The sequence below is a fragment of the Pteropus alecto genome, unplaced genomic scaffold (assembly GCF_000325575.1).
Source record: "Pteropus alecto unplaced genomic scaffold, ASM32557v1 scaffold106, whole genome shotgun sequence".
NCBI classification, from domain to species: Eukaryota; Metazoa; Chordata; class Mammalia; order Chiroptera; family Pteropodidae; genus Pteropus; species Pteropus alecto.
The window spans coordinates 10,384,484-10,391,382 of NW_006442103.1; the positions used below are offsets into that span (position 1 = coordinate 10,384,484).

The window sequence follows — 6,899 nt, forward strand, 5'->3', positions numbered from 1 at the left end:
TATATTTTTTTTTTTTTTTTTTTTTTTTTTTTTTTTTTTTTTTTTTTTTTTTTTTTTTTTTTTTTTTTTTTTTTTTTTTTTTTTTTTTTTTTTTTTTTTTAACAACTGCATCGTACTGTTGTCATATGTTGAGCTCGTGGTCTATTAAAACCCCTAGTTCTGCTTTCCGTAAACCTCTGTCATAGACCTTCTCTACCCTGTGCCTGGACAACTTAATCGTTTCAACCAAAGGGTAGTTTATATTCACCCTTGTTAAACCACCCTGCTGGTTTCTGCCCATCATCGCCCGAGCCTATTGAAATTGTTCTCCATGCCAGTTCCGTCTCTCCAGCCCTCCCATGTGTCTGTGCCTCTTGTTGTCCTGGCCCACGCTGTGGATAAAGATGGGACCCTCGCTGCTCCTCGCCCCGGCTTCTTGGTTCCAGGCGGCCTCTCCCTCCTCCCCTTATTGCTCTTTGCCCACGATTAGTGGCAGGAGACCTTCCTTGCTGATGGTCTCCGCTGCCCTCTGATTGCTCCTTCAGTTTATACCCTTCTGCTCTTTTGGATTTGGTTAATGCTATATCAATTTGCGCTTATTTGGATGCTGTTTTAAACATTGAAAATTCTTAATTTGTGTGTCGTGTACCCCCAAGAAGGCTGTAAGCCCCTTGAGGGCAGGGACCTGTCTTCCACTTCTTTTTGCATTTCTTTTTCTATCCCGGGTTCTAATACAAAGACGGCTTCTCTGCACTTGCTAAGAACTCAATAAATGTTGACCAAATGGCCTCAGGGCTGACTGACCAGCTGACTGTGGACAGTTGTCTCTAACTGACCAGCCTCTGGCTGACCAGTTAACCAGCTAATTAATTGACTCTGACTGACTGGTTGACCAGCAGGACAGGTGAGTCTGACTGACCAATTGACTAGTTGGTAACTACCTAACTGGTTAGTTGTTGATTGGTGAACTCATTGGCTAACTGACAAGCAGACTTGCCTAATTTGCCGACTGACTGGCCAGCAGACTAGCGGAGGTGACCCATTCAAGTCTCCATTCCCCGTGCCAAACACCAGCAAGTGCCTTAGGGCCTTCCCACATGTAGAGTGACAGGTCTGGGCCACTCCTAGGAGACAGGGGAACTGACGAATGCTCAAAACCAGGGGATGTACTTGGACAAGAGCAAAGTAACATATCTGGAATGCTGGGGTCTCCTTTGCCTGTACGGTGAGCGGGTCGGATGGGGACACAGGCAGGGCTGTGACGATGACCCAGCTTCCCTCCCTGGGACTGGTAAGCAGAGGGTGGACAGAGGTCCCTGGGGACTCTGCAGCTCAGTGCTGCTCCACCCTCTGAGTGCCCCCGGTCTTGGCCCTTTGCGCCATCTCCTCTACGCACCAGTCTTCTTTCCCGGTGTGTCTACTCTCTTCCCCCCAAGATTTCACTCTCAGCGGGAGCCCCAGGCAGAGCCACACCCAGGCTCCCCCTTGGATCGACAGGTTCAGCTGTAAGGCGGCCTCCAGATAAGGCAGTAGGAGTCTCAGGGTGATTCAGGGCCAGCCCCCAGACTGACCGCCACCCTGATGAGAGAGAGATGAGTGAAGGACCCTCAGAAAGAACACACCAGCAACCAGCCCTTCCGCGCCAGGAAACCAGGAGTTAGGGCAACAGGCCAAAGCTTGCCTACTTGGTGTTTGCCTCCTGGGCCCACCAGGGCCTGTGACCCCATTGTACCCAGTATGGCTCAAGTCCAGTTTGTGGCTCCCTCCTCCTTTCCCCTCTGGAGCATGGGAATGGGCTGGGAGCCAGAAGCCATGGTCCCATCTTTCCTCCTTACCCATCACGGGCTTTGCCAGTATGGCCTATGGACATCCAGGGAGAGGAGCGCCACACAAGGTCCAAAGTCAAACTGTTGGATGGAGTCCAGGGGATTTCTGGTCTGGGAACAAAGTGTTCTGAGGATGCTGGGCAAGTGGACAAGGATGGGGGTGGGGTGGGGAGAGAGCAGGGCCCTGACTCCCATGGATGATGTAGGGAGGCTCATCCAGAAGGAAGATTGCTTAGGGGTGAGCATGTCAAGTGGCAGGGAGGGAGTTTCCTTGTCCCGGAACTGCTGCTAGTTCTTCCTCTTTAGTTATCTCTGCTCTGCTGTCCTGAATATCGTGTGTGATGACCCTCTCTGATGGATGATGTGGAGGGGGGAATGAGAAATTCCTCTTCTTTGCTAGAGTTGGCAGGATGCACCCTTGGCTCTTTGGACCAAGGCCAGCAAGACAGTCTTGTCTGAGGAGGGGTCCAAGGACACTCAAGTAGCCCCCTCCCCTCTCTGTCCCAACTCTCTGCTTAAGCAACGCCCCCCACCCCCGGCCCTGGTCAGACCTCCAGCAGGCCCGGTTACTTTTCTCTGTGGTCCCTGGTTCCCCAGGAGGAGGTAGGAAGTAAGGACAGTCTGGCCAGCGGCTTTGGGTTCTTGCCAGGGAAAGCCGCCTGGTCCTTTGTGGTGTCTGGGGTGGCTGGGAAGACGAGAGAAGGGACAGGAGGAAGTCTTGCCTACAGCACCCCCAACAGCCCACAGGAATGCTACGCCTCCCTCCACTCCCACTTGGCTGACCATGGTTTCCTTCTCTCCCCTACAGCTGGGTGCACAGGACAGTCTCTCCGTGGCAGGAGACATTATGGAGGCATCCACCCCCCTCTCCCCCAGCCATTCTCCTGGGAATATGGCCTGGCCACCATGAGAGCTCCTGCCTCCCAGGACTAGACCAGAGCAGCCAGGCTGGGGTCCCTCCACCCTTGACGCTCAGACTGTGGACTAAGAGAGGACCGGAGGATGCCCCCCACGCTGCTGATATTTATCGTGGGCCCTGGAGGCCCCCGTCCACTTAAGGGATACTGGCAAACCCGGCCGAGGACCCTCTGCGAGGGGCTGTTTTCTTCTCCTACCACCCCCCTAACCCAACACCTGGGCCAGGGACCCAGAGGCCCATGGATGTGGGAGAACAGGGTGAACAGAAGAGCCCTTGTGCCCAGAGGACCCGCCTGGTGCCAGTGGATCCTGACAACAACGAGCAGGGACTTGTCTCCTGAGAGAAGTATGAGGCTTGCAGGGCGGGACGGCGTCGGCTGGATTTCCCGGAAAGGCGCAGCCCAAAAGACAGGAGAAGAAGGCCTGCTGGTCTGCACCGACAGCCCGGAGCTGGTCTACACCCGAAGTGCCCTCTGATGGCTGCCAGGCGGTGGGAGAGGCCAGCCCTGCCCTCAGGACCTGCCTGGCTTGGCTTGCAATGCCAATGGGAAGACCAGGGCTGGCCTCGGCCCTGCCGTCCCTCCGGCCCTGCTAGAGCTTCTCTGGGAGGCCGCACAGAGGCTTCCGTCATGAAGGAAGCCATTGCACTGTGAATACTGAACCTGCCTGCTGTACAGCCTGCCCGTCTATGCCCGTGAGCGAACATACGTCCGTCCTACCACCCCTCCAGCCTGTCCCCAGCTTCCTGCACTGAGTGCCCGAGCTGGCCTCGCCTGTCGACTGAGGGAGCCCCTGAGCCCTGACCTTCTGTTGACCCAGCTTTTGACTCCTGGGATGGATCAGGGTGGGAGAACTGCCTGAGCTGCCAGCCAGAGCTGGTCTTTAGGCTGCATCGTTGGCTCAGGTTTCTGCATTTTGCACTTTGACATTGCCAAGAGGGAAGTGACTAGCGGGAGGGAGAAATGGAGGGGAAAGCAGAGACAGACAGACATAGGGAGAGGTGGCAGGTGAGCTGACTGAAAATGGGTCTTTGAAATTATGGGTATGCCCGAGGTTGTGGAGGCATCTGCACTTCTTACCCCGCAGCCTAGTCTCTTTCCTTGCAGCGGACCCCTGTCCCAGCCGCAGCTGCAAGGTCACTGCCAGCAGGCACCTGGGGCTGAGCGGGTCGTCCCTGTTAGGAGCCCAGTAGGTAGTGATACGGTCTCACCCCCACGCACCCACTACCACCATCTCTCTGACCAGGCAAGCAGGGCAGGTGAGGAACCAGGAAGGCCTAGGCATCTGCTTCCACGTTTGCCTTGAGGACCACCGCTTCCTGGGCCAGCCCGTGGCCGGGGCTCTAGAGCTGAGCAGCAGATGACAGGGCTGTCAATTGCCCCTGGCCCCTTTGTGCTGCTGTGCCTCTTCTACCGCTCTGGGCCCTCCACTAGCTGCTGGGCTGGGGCCCATGACCTTTGCTTCCTGCCCTTGAAAGTGAGGGTCCGCTGGCCCTGCCTCCCCTGCCTACTGCTGACAACAAAAGGAAGGACAGCAGTGGACTCCCCCGTGGGGCTCTTTTTTCTAGTCACAGACTCTATATTTGATGCTAGAAAATATGTATTTAAAAGTGGAAGAAAAAAACATGCAGAAAAAAAGCATTTTTTTCTCCACGCCCACCTCTTAAACGTATAGTATTTTAAAAGTCAGGAAAGCAAAGAGCTTCTGCAATGGGTTGGATTTGCTTTCTTGACACAGGAGTGGGAGGGGCCCAGAGCCACCTCTGGGTGGCTCCCCTGGCCACATTCACAAGAACCCCTTCTTTTTCTCTGAGAAAGCCGAGAGGGAACATTGGCTCACACACTGTGAGATTTTGTTTTTATACTTGGAAGTGGTGAATTATTTTATATGAAGTCATTTAAATATCTATTTAAAAAATAGGAAGCTGCTTATATATTTAATAATAAAAGAAGTGCACAAGCTGCCATGTGTGAGTCGTGGGAACAGTTGCTTTCGCGGTGTGGTTGACAAAAACAGGGGTCGGCGGGCGTCAGCTGCTGGGCGAGCTCTCGCTCAAAAGCTTTTCTAAGATACGCGGGGAAGGAGGGCTCTCTGCAAGTCCCCGCTTTGTTACCAAAGCATCCTGCCTTCCTGCTGCACCAGGCACCCTCATTTGCATATCTGTTTAATAGGAAAGGGACACAAACCAGCCAAATCTCAGGCCTGGCTACCAGCCCCTGCTTCAGCCCAGCCTAGCCCAGCCTGGAAAAATGGCTGGTTGGGCTCCGTCCAAGGGCTTGAGGGGCCTCCAAGGACCAGGGTCCTTGACCACTGACCCGCTGCTGTCCAGGTGAGAAGGAGCTGGCCAGGTACCGGCAGGCCTCTGACGTGAATGGGCACTGTCTCTGGGCTGGGAAGTGGGTGAGGCTGGCAGGACGAGAGAGCCAGCAGGCCGTGAAGGGGCTTAGGGCCAGATCTTCCTACTCAGAATGGAGAGGAGACCAAAGATGCAGCCTTCCCAGGGCAGAGGGGGTGCTGGAGGGGGCCAGAGCGACTGAAACCCAAACTCACACCCTGGACACAGCTATGACAACGGGCCTCTCCACCCCTGAGAGTGTGGTGGACCAAGTTTTGGATCACTGCTTTCACCCCAGCTCACCTGAGAATCACTTGGGTTTTTTCAAAAAACACCAATACCCAAGCCCCACGCTAGGTTAACAAAATCGGAATCTCAGGGGTGAGGCTCAGACACCAGGCATCAGAAATGTTTAAAGACATCTCAAATGATTCATTAGGGTGAGAAGCCTGAAGAACTGCACTGTCTGATGTAGTGGCTATTTATGTTTAAATTATTAAAATGAAATAAAAGTAAACATTCAGTTCCCCAGTCACTAGCCACATTTCAATGGTTCGTTAGCCGCATATGGTTACCATGTTGGATAGCACAGAAATAGAACATTTGAGTCATCATGGAAATCCTACTGGACAGTGCGGCCCCAAATGTTGGGTCTCTGCACCGAGGACACCAATGTTAGACAGCAAGACAAGCACCAAGCCAACTTGGCCAGGATCTAAGGCCCCAGGTGACTCAGTCACCCCTCTCTGTGCCCTTAATCTCCACTACCCCCCCGACCCTCACTTCCCTTAAGCCAGCTCTTCCTTTTCTATCAAAAGGCCTTTATCCTTTAAGCTAACTCTTCCTTCAGAAAAGATTTTTGAAGACATTTTTACATTTTTTCATTCAAGCCCCAACTTAAAAGTCACCTCCTCTAAGAAGCCTTCCCAGCCCGACCCAGGCCCCTGAGGTCCACTCAAGCTTAGTTCCTTCCTCCCCTGTGCTCCCACAGAGCCTGCTTATTTGTCTGTCTGTCCCACCAGGCTGTGAACTGCAGCGGGAACTGTGCTGCCTCCCTCCTCGCATCCCAGTGCCTGAGAGTATCTGGCACACAGTAAGGGCTCAATAAATGTGTGTCCGAAGATTAATGCAGTACTGAATGCGTGAAGAGGGGCATGGGAATGCGAATTCTGTCAAGATTTAATGGGTGGCCTTTTCCAGGGTCTTACTGGTGTTAGCCAATGGAATGTATATCGAATAACTATAATTCGCTGGCCACGAGGAGGAAGAATTTTCAGCAGAAGGGTCTCCCCGGCTTCTGATGGGGGTGGGGCTAGGTTAAAACCCTGACTGATCGCTGGGCTGGAGATGGAATGTATTTTTCAAGGCCTTTAAGCAAGGATTGGCAAAAAAATAAAACAAAAGAAACCTGCCCCTCACTTGTCTTTCCAGAAGCCTCAGAAAAAATGGCCTGAGAATCTCGGCAAGACTTTCCTGGGCTTTCTGTACCAGAGGAGCTGCTTGAGAAGTGTCCAATCTGTGGACCAATAGTGACTTTAGAGTCAGAGCAAGAGGACTTAGGTAGCTGGCTTGGATCTCTTACTGTTCAGCCATGTGAACATGAGCAAGTATTTAACCTCTCTGAACCTCTGGTTTCTCATCTGTAGCACTGGTTTAAGAGCACAAGCCAGGTACAACTGGTTTAAATGAAGGGAAGCACCTGTGGACTCCAAAGGACCGCCCACAAATCAAGTGTGTTCTGATGCCGCCCCTGCCACTGGGTCCCACGGTGCCCAGGCCAAACGCAGCCCACTCAAGGCAAGCCCTGGGGACCCAGGATGCTACCAGGACCTGGCTGTTCT

The 6,899-nt window shown here is 53.3% G+C and overlaps 1 protein-coding gene across 3 annotated transcripts in view; it reads left to right on the forward strand.

Annotated features, from left to right (window-relative positions):
• Positions 1 to 4,696, forward strand: part of CSF1 (colony stimulating factor 1) — a 16,479-nt gene extending 11,783 nt beyond the window's left edge. For all 3 annotated transcript variants that reach the window (XM_025052233.1, XM_025052231.1, XM_015595473.2), the window contains one exon: positions 2,614 to 4,696. The gene's annotated coding sequence lies outside the window, so the exon portion shown is untranslated. The remainder of the gene's footprint in view (positions 1 to 2,613) is intronic.
• Positions 4,697 to 6,899: the final 2,203 nt, after the last annotated feature.